Genomic DNA, 10,628 nt, shown 5'->3' on the forward strand with positions numbered 1-10,628 from the left:
CGTCTGCAGTCGTGTAGTTACTGTACAGGTGCTGTTGGTATTAAAATCTGCCGTCCATTTCTATCCAAGGGCTCTCCTTCCTCTTTCTTAATCATGTGATTAATCGATAAAACCACCCACGACGACGGCGGTCGCCGGAAAAGGTTGAGAACACCACGAACGTGAGCAGCAGGTTCGCCGGTATGTTTAACGCTACTAATCTCAGCGCGAGTAGGTATGGTACGTCGCCCCAGAATTCTGGAAGAAAAAGAAGACGCTAACATGGGTGCCGAGCGGCGGCTGCGCGAGCCCATCGCCATGGTGCGCGGCTGTGTGAGGAGATGAGATAGGAGAAGCCTGACATCCTGTCACGATTCATGGTGAGCCAGGGCGATACAGACGAGAAGCGCGAGTAGGTTCGATCTCGACAAGCTGAGGGAGATACACTTGCACGCGGCCATCAAAGGAGTCGGTGAACTCGCTACAGGCGCTGGCCGCGGGCGTCCTTCCTGACGGCACAGCCGTATGGCGGGGTGGTTCATGGCGTACAACTCGTACGCGACCGGTCCATCCGTGTGAAGCGAAGACGAGCTGGCGTACATGCGGGAGCAGTGGCTAGACCCAGCGGATGGGACGTTCTCGGCCTTCTAGCCGGAGAGCCCTTCGAGTGCATGGCGTTCGGCGTTCCACGCAAGGCCGAGGATATGCATCAGGACGGCATTGGCGTACATCCAGATGAAGATGTCTATCATGGCGTGCATGTTGGAGGAGTTTCTGGCGGTGGATGGAGCTTCGGCGGCGGCAGGAGGCATCGCTAACGTTGCGGATGACGGACGGGCTCCCAATTAATCACAGGATTAAGGAAGAGGAAGGTGAGTGCTTGGATAGAAATGAACGGCAGATTTTAATAGCAACAGCACCTGTACAGTAACAACACGACTGCCTTGCGTGGAACGCCGAACGCCATGCACTCGAAGGGCTCTCCGGCTAGAAGGCCGAGAACGTCCCATCCGCTGGGTCTAGCCACTGCTCCCGCATGTACGCCAGCTCGTCCTCGCTTCACACGGATGGACCGGTCGCGTACGAGTTGTACGCCATGAACCACCCCGCCATACGGCAACCTAATGAAACCATACAGTACTGTTTTCTCTTTTTAATAGAGAAATCGGGATACAAACTTTCTCAATTGATGCATTGTCTTGAGATGATGATATCATACACTGATAACGCAACAAAATCAAATGCTAAGACTCACATAAGGTGTCACTTTTTCTACAGGGAAACCACTCAGTTGTACAATTCCAAGTATGAAAAGGTGCATCGGGCACATCAGGGTACCAGACTATCATTCATTTTCTATTATAAAATGAACAAAGCAGTACCATTATAAAAAAGTGCAGCAGGCACATCAGGGTACCAATATAATCATATCAATTATAATATGAGTCAACCAGTACGATTTTCATCATATAAGGTTTTCCCCCATACAGGTACTTTGATGTCTAGGCATGACAAATTCTTCATGTTATGCCTCAACCCTCTCTTTCAACTCAGCAATAAGCGCCGGAAATTTCTGGCCCAAGAGCACAAAACTTTCAGTTAACACAACCTTGTTGAAATCTTTGTTAGCCGCTAAGAGTCAATGCACTTTGTCTTCAACTCCAGGCAGCTGTTCGTCTCTGCCAAATCTAGAGTAGTTGCAATAGAATCTAGTGACACATTCTCCCCTAACTTTCGGGCGCAGATAAGCTTCAACCTATGCAGTGCGTACTTGTCCGCCGCAGCAAGCAGATGATGAAACATCTCAATTGGTGGAGAGCGCAAAACCCTGTCATCTCCAGGCAAGGCATCGGTGTACATGAACTTAAGCAAAACTTTGAATGTCGCGGGCTCAATGTCCTCCAAGATGATGTTTGAAGATGTGGCCCCAGCCTCCAGGCCGAAGAATTTGGCTCTGAAAACCGGAGAACGGGCAGCAAGCACTGCTCGATGCGCATGGAATGTCTCACCATTGGTGGTGAATGACACATCTGTCCCGTCCATGTCCATTCCATCGATTAGGCTGTTGAGATGATTTCCTATTTTTGGGGGTGGCACGGGGATTGGGTTGTCATGCATAACCAAGATGTGGCAGAGGAATGTGACTCGGCCTTCAATCACACATTTTGCCTCCAAATCTACTCGCTTGACGAACCTAGACCACCCATGCCATAGTATGTCGTCCTTGCTACTATACACAAAAACCGATGACGTTGCTGCTATTGGAGATGGTTTGCCATGCCTGCCCATCACATTGGCCTTGAATATGACCCTGACAGTAGTTGCGGGTTCGCTGCAGTAGAGGTAGATAGAGAGATACTTGCCATTGTTGGCTTTCACCCACCCACGCGGGTAGCAATGTATCCTCCAGTCGTGCCCACCGGCGGAGATGTAGTCGGAGTGGACGGACTTGCCGACGGCCAAGTGCTTGTTTTGCTCGTAGTCTACTACGAACTCAAGCGATGCAGAATCCACCATGGTGGTTCGTGCCACCAGACCAGTAGTGCGGCATCGCTTGCTCACTGAATGTAATAGTTAAAAATCAGGTCACATTTCCTAGAAATACTGTAGTACAATTTAGGTGAGCTCGCCACCTATTTAGGAATGAACAACGTAAGGAAAAACGTAAGACTGAGGAACTGAAAAAGGGCACAAGACAAGAGGGCACTCACTGCCTTCCGCCTCGGCTTGCCGCTGCCTAAGTTCGCCGGCGACTCGGTCCTCCTTTGGCGGGCGTCCTCCCTTGGCGACAACCCTTGGTCCTCCTTTGGCGGGCGCCCTCCACGACCTTCCTTTCGCCTCGCCTTGCGGCACCGGATCGCCCTCGCTACGTGCGATGCACGCGCCGCCACTGCAGTAGTACTTCTCTAGGGTTCGCCGCGCTGTCGCACGCGAACGTTTTTTTTTCTGGATGCCTCTTCGATCTTTCAGGAGCTCGCTTTTGCCGTTTGAACGGTTCGGCCCGTGATTTAGATGGGCTAGCCCACGACGTAGCGTGGGTGACTCCAAAGTTCGTTTTTTCAAAAGGCCTCCAAAGTTAGTGGACTGCCCTCCGTCCACTGTGCGTCATGCACGACAAGGCAAAGTTCTTATCTACTATTGACTGATGTTTGTGTACGGATCTAAAAAAAAATACAAAGGTGAACATGGATGCTCGTGCATCCACGTGAAAAATAAATTCATAAAAAATACTTCCTCCGCCCATAATATAAGAACGTTTTTGACACTATTAGTGTCAAAAACGTTCTTATATTATGGGCGAAGGGAGTACTAGAAAAAAAATAAGAATTTCTGAAATTTCGCTGTATGAAACTTAGTCGATCATTCTACTCATGTGTGAAGTTTCATGATGTATTGACACCTATGGTATTCTTAGTGAAGAAAATACTAGTGCGATCATACTATTCATTAAACAGTGTTTTTTTAATATAGCTTCGATTATCTTTGTTTTTTCATTTTTGTCCAGATTACCACAAATGTGATTTCTTCGTGAAACTTCATATGCGAGTATACCGGTTGACTATGTATATTATAAAAATAAATTCAGATTTTTTTCTAGTATTTTTAAAATTTACTATTCATAAAAGATGCGCGCGCACCCATGTTCATCAAATCTGCGTCCGTATGTTTGTGTAAAAAAAATCTATTGACTGATGTGCACAGTGAAAATGGTCATGTGGTAATACGAAGTACCATTCAAGTTCACTCGTAACAATCATGATTTATGCACCCTGTGTTTTTTTAAAAAATTGCTTTGGTTACGGCTTCTTTCACGCCAATCCAGACATATTATGTCATTCTACGTGGGTCTGTATCGGTTCACCAAATGGTCAGGATTTATTTTTTCCCGTAAGACTAGCCACAATGGATAGTAACATAATAGTAACATGCTCATATTACTACTTTATGTTACTACCTCTATAGTGGTGAGTAACATGTGTGTGGTAATATGCAACACTTCATTTATTAGGCTATAGACTCATCTTGCCTTGATATGTGTGATGTTACTCATACTAGTAGTAACTAGCTATGTTACCACATATCTCTCTTTCTTCATTTATTGCTTGCCACATCATCTATTTTATCTAGATATATGTAATGTTACCGAAAATGGCCTTTGGTGGCCGAGCTACCTGCAGGCCGGAATCAGCCCCGTCCCTGCTCGTTGCGATCGATGCCAAGCCATTAAGACGCTATCGTATTTTCACCGTATTCATAGCGGAGTCCGCTGCCGCGCGCCCGTATTTGCTTTTTTAAATAAACCTTGCGGACACACGTACTCGAGGAGGTACAACAGTACAACACAGCATCATATCAGACTCATGTACATGGCACGGGATTTGACTTCGTCAACATGTGCATCACAACATCATATCAGACTCATCTGCATGGAGCCGTTTCGGTCGAACGTTAAGGATCCTTCCGTTGCCTTGGTCTCGCCGGCTATTTATAGGAGAGATGGCTCTCCATCGCAGCCGCACCCAGCTCAAACAAGATCAAGATGGCTTCATCTTCATCCTCAGTTCGTTCCAGGGAAAGGCATCAGCACTTGCCGCTAATCATGTGCCCAGACCGTGGCGCAGGCGTCTCCGGTGATGTAGGCGCAGATTCCGGTGCCGCAGGCGCCGTCGGTGCCGGTGGCGCACCCAAACATGAGGGAAGGACCGAACTGGATGACGATAGCGTTAATGGTGAACACCGTAGTCAACATTATCCTCACCATGGCTCTCCTGGGACGCACTTGAAAGGCGTCGAAGCTGCCCAAAAGTTTATGATTTTCATGCAACTTTAGTTCCAGCAGTGCACTGTTTCCGTAAGTTTTAGCGTTCTACCTAGAAAAAACTGCCAACCACACTGTAACCTTGCTCGGGTTTATATTGTTCTCTCTCAGCTGTTTCACCAAGTCGCTAGTGTATCTATCTATGTGCCGGTGCGATTTCCAGTGCAGCTTCTCCATATAGTTAACTGAGACTCCATGGTTGTGCTCTACTTTGTGTTCACATATGTACCATTCTTTATCATCCGATCTAAGCACCAACGTCAACGCGGGGCATCCATATCTCGTCGAGCGGCTGTTCGATTGCAATGGCTTGCCCTGCATAGTTTCTCATAAGATATGAGAGCATAAAAAATGAAAAAAGTAGGCACAGGGAAACATTAACATTTATCTTTTTTGAATTAAGGAATCATCCTCACTGCACACGCGTGCACAAACTCCTGCATGCATTTTTTCCGATGGACGTTCAGCCTTCTTTTGGCATACCGGACGCCAAACCCAGTCTCCCAGAAGTATAGGTTGTAAAACTCATATGCTTCTTCAACTGTATCAAAGCTAGTTCCGAGCGCCGGGCAGGGACTCTGTTTGGGCTGGCATCCCTCTCTTCTGGCGTGTTGCCAATCCTAACACTGCATTTCCCTATGCAAAACGGTGTTAACATGTACTCTCTACTTGTCAAGACCGATATAAACAGGGGTTTTTCTGAAGAAAATAATGTTGATCTTTTTTTGATATAGAATGACACCTGATTGTAAAAATTATGGTTCCAAGCTAGCAAGAATGCTATAAGAGGTAAAGAAAGATTTTTGTTTCTACATGGGGTGAACTCTGCACATGTGTTTGTTCTTACAGCAAGGTACAATCTCTGAACTTACAGGAAGATTCAATCTCTGAACTTACAACAATTGTTCTTATGGGAAGATTCAATATCTGAACTTACAACAAAGGCGATTACAGGAAGGTACAACCTCTGGCCTAACAGCAAAGGAATGGCAAAAATGTGTGTGTGTTTCTTACTGTCGAGTCCAACATGAGGCTTTTGATTTGTTGACGACGACACCTTTTGCATCTCCCTCATCTCCCATAGATGCAGTGGATGTATTCTGCGCCGCCATATCATTCGAGTCACCAACGACCTCACTCCCACCGTTGTGGTATGAGCCAACATTTGCCTCCACACCCATCGGCTCAGAAGAAATAACATCAAAGGAGCTCCCGCGACCTTCATGGATGGAAGCAACCACAGACTCCACAACGTCGAATCCGCCACCCAAAATATCACCCGCATCAGCCTTGGGAACCAATCTGCAGCACATACACAGTTCTCATCTAGTCAGATACAACCAACATCAGGGAGAAGAACTCAAGAAGGAACCGGGGCGAAATCAAGAGCAGAGCACCAAAATCAAAAGAAAGATTCCCTTTTCGGGGTAAGCAACGGCACGAGAAATAGCAGACGCGAGATTGGGTCTTACCCTGATTCTGCTTCCTTGAAGAAGAACTCGAGGCCATCCATGGCGAAACGCCACTCCGCATAGCCACGAACTGGAAGGGGATGAATGGCCTGACCAGGGAAAGAAGAAGCACCGCTTCCGGCGTTAAGCTTCCTGCAGCGGTAGATGGGCCTGCAGCGCCAGATGGGCCCAGGATTAATGTCGCACCAGCCACCAACTTGTGCTACTTTTAAATTAGCCCAGCAAGCACATGACGTGCTTGCGTATTGTTGGAAATATGCCCTAGAGGCAATAATAAAAGGATTATTATTATATTTCCTTGTTCATGATAATTGTCTTTTATTCATGCTATAAATGTATTATCCGGAAATCATAATACACGTGTGAATACATAGACCATAATATGTCCCTAGTAAGCCTCTAGTTGACTAGCTCGTTGATCAACAGATAGTCATGGTTTCCTGACTATGGACATTGGATGTCATTGATAACGGGATCACATCATTAGGAGAATGATGTGATGGACAAGACCCAATCCTAAGCATAGCACAAGATCGTGTAGTTCGTTTGCTAGAGCTTTTCTAATGTCAAGTATCTTTTCCTTAGACCATGAGATCGTGTAACTCCCGGATACCGTAGGAGTGCTTTGGGTGTACCAAACGTCAAAACGTAACTGGGTGACTATAAAGGTGCACTATAGGTATCTCCGAAAGTGTCTGTTGGGTTGAGATGGATCGAGACTGGGATTTGTCACTCCGTATGACGGAGAGGTATCTCTGGGCCCACTCTGTAATGCATCATCATAATGAGCTCAAAGTGACCAAGTGTCTGGTCACGGGATCATGCATTACGGTACGAGTAAAGTGACTTGCCGGTAATGAGACTGAACGAGGTATTGTGATACCGACGATCGAGTCTCGGGCAAGTAACGTACCGATTGATAAAGGGAATTGTATACGGGGTTGCCTGAATCCTCGACATCGTGGTTCATCCGATGAGATCATAGAGGAGCACGTGGGAGCCAACATGAGTATCTAGATCCCGCTGTTGGTTATTGACCGGAGAGCCGTCTCGATCATGTCTGCGTGTCTCCCGAACCCGTAGGGTCTACACACTTGAGGTTAGGTGACGCTAGGGTTGTAGAGATATGAGTATGCAGCAAACCAAAAGTTGTTCGGAGTCCCGAATGAGATCCCAGACGTCACGAGGAGTTCCAAAATGGTCCGGAGGTAAAGAATTATATATAGGAAGTGCAGTTTCGGCCATCGAGAGAGTTTCGGGGGTCACAGGTATTGTACCGGGACCACCGGAAGGGTCCCGGGCATCCACCGGGTGGGGCCACCTATCCCGGAGGGCCCCATGGGCTGAAGTGGGGAGGGGACCAGCCCCTGGTGGGCTGGTGTGCCCCCCCTTGGGCCCCCCTGCGCCTAGGGTTGGAAACCCTAGGGTGGGGGGCGCCTCCACTTGCCTTGGGGGGCACTCCACCCCCCTTGGCCGCCGCCCACTTGGGAGATCCCATCTCCAGGGTCGGCGCCCCCCAGGGGGCCTATATAAAGGAGGGGGAGGGAGGGCAGCCGCACCTAAAGTCTTGGCGCCTCCCTCTCCCCTTGCTACACCTCCTCCTCCCGTAGTCGCTTGGCGAAGCCCTGCCGGAACTCTGCTGCATCCACCACCACGCCGTCGTGCTGCTGGATCTTCATCAACCTCTCCTTCCCCCTTGCTGGGTCAAGAAGGAGACGTCACGCTGACCGTACGTGTGTTGAACACGGAGGTGCCGTCCGTTCGACGCTAGGATCTCCGGTGATTTGGATCACGACGAGTACGACTCAACCCTGTTCTCTTGAATGCTTCCGCTCGCGATCTACAAGGGTATGTAGATGCACTCCCCTCTCTCATTGCTAGATGAACTCATAGATGGATCTTGGTGAACGTAGGAAAATTTTATTTTATGCAACGTTCCCCAACACGTATCCAGCAAGCACCCGAGGGCCACGTACAACGCTGGCACAGCAGCCCACATCACGGATGTATTTCGGCTTAGCAGCTACCGTATACCTATGACCAAAAAGGTGTGCACACATCACAACGTTGTACTGTACGGCGCCAGATTCTGGCCTGCAGGCAGCTCGACCACCAAAACGCCATTCTCTAATGTTACTACCTATGTTACTCCCACTGTAGGTAGTCTAAAACCGAGACAAAGTTGGAGGGTTTTGTCGGAGTCCAGACAACAACCACGTACGACTCCAACATCCATGGCCGACCCAAACCCCCCTTCTCGGTCCCATTTTCTTCCAATCCACCATGCCCCCCCTCTCCAGGCGGTACATATGCATTGCCAGACCTCCGCAACTAACACCGACGCCCCCACTCGCCTTTTACAATGGCGACGTCCACCCAGGACCTGTCCGTATGCAGGTACACTCCGCCCCCCTGTCGACGTCGTCCATGGCGGTCACCACGCCCGGTAGGTGTTCGGTGAAATGCCGTTGAGATTATTTTTGAACGCCATGTCATTTTTTTAAAGTATGAATGATGGAGTGATACTCGACCATGGAGGACAAGTTGTTGTGCGATGCATGGTTGGTCCTATCCACGAATTTTGTAGGCAGCAACAGAGGGGGTCCCTTCTGGCAAAGCGTGCATGACTCGTTTGACCGCGCGAAAGCACATTGCGCCTACGACATGCACATCATCCAACAATGCAACGTGAGGTCGTTGGTGTATCAATGGTACGCCATTAAGACCTCCGTCACCAAATAGGTGGCCATTGCGCGCGGCGGAGGTGGAGATCGTAAGTTTTACTTCTTTTTGTTCAACTTGTCGATTGAATCATTCATTCACTCAATATTGCTCTACACACTGTATAGCCCGTACGTGCTGCCGTGATATACCACCGGATAGAGTGACGTTATTTTACGTACATACACTATTAGATGAAGCTGAAGGAGCAGTATATGTGGGACATGATCCGTTCATGGAAAACTTATTGCACATCTAGTTAATCTCATTGAATTTAAATTATTATTGTACTAGACTTATTTGCATGCTATGTATGAATAATTTGTGTTATTTTTTCTATTTGAACATTGATGAAATTCGTCGTGTTTGCATGAATTTTGCCCGGTTAGTTCAAACAGTGTTGAAACGTAGGCAGACAGTGTTGGATGGCCGTCTCCTACATCCGTGTCCGTTTACTGATTCCCTCTATCCATGGATGGATGCCGAAGCAAATTTGTGGGTTAGCGCTGGAGATGCCTTCAAACAGTCCATGGCCAATATTTGTCTACCTTAATTCGTCATTAGCCTGTTTATGTGCTTGTCAACCACTAATTTAGGTTGCTGCTGTTCAACTAAATCCATTTTCTGAAGAATCTTCACCTCTTTGTTGTCTAGATAGGACAAACGCATTTTTTCCTTTTTATTGTTGATTGATGTGCTTCGGCAAGGAAGGTCGTGGTCTGCTTGCCACGGACAATCAAAAATTTTCCTCTCTTCCTGTATGATTTCCCCAATCCATAGTACATCTTTTCCAACAACGGTAACACTATGCACGTATTTAGAATAGCTTGATGGTGTTTAACCCTGTTAACTTGAACCTTCAAACTATTAGAGACAGCCCGCCACGCACATATTTTAATTTCCCAGGGGACATTGGCCTTTCGAATTATATTCGAGAGCCTCCTTTCCCCATCTGTGGCATGACTAGAGTTACCTAGATCAACCTTTGATTACTTAAGAAGAATGTATTTTTCATGCATTGGTGAGTTGACCCAAGGCTCGGACGTTTCGTATGGCTTTGAAGGAAGTGTGGAGTTTATCGGCTGAAGAGACCTTCAAATTTTCTGAGCCCGACTGGTTTCTTATTTTATTGGATCAATTAAATCCGACGGTGCATGAGCAAACGTTATTCACGTTCTGAAGAGCTTGGCATTTGAGGAATGATTTGATATTTGAAAAGGGAAAGGAATCCATCTCGGCCTCTGTGAGCTTTGTAGAAAATTACTGGGCGTCTTTCTCGTTGTGACGCCCCCGATTCGAGCGTACACTAATCATACACACAAATGTGTACGATCAAGATCAGAGACTCATCGGAAGATATCACAATACAACTCTAGACACAAATAAAATAATACAAGCTTTATATTACAAGTCAGGGGCCTCGAGGGCTTGAATACATAAGCTCGAAGCACAAGCGTTAGCGGAAGCAACAATATCTGAGTACAGACATAAGTTAAACAAGTTTTGCCTTAAGAAGGCAAGCACAAAAACAACAACGATCGAAGAGGCAAGGCCTCCTGCCTGGGACCTCCTAGGTCGTCGGCGGGCTCCACGTAGTAGTAGGCACCCTCAGGGTGGTAGTAATAGTCGACTGGGGT

This window comes from Triticum aestivum, chromosome 7B, assembly GCF_018294505.1.
Source record: "Triticum aestivum cultivar Chinese Spring chromosome 7B, IWGSC CS RefSeq v2.1, whole genome shotgun sequence".
In the NCBI taxonomy this organism is placed as follows: Eukaryota; Viridiplantae; Streptophyta; class Magnoliopsida; order Poales; family Poaceae; genus Triticum; species Triticum aestivum.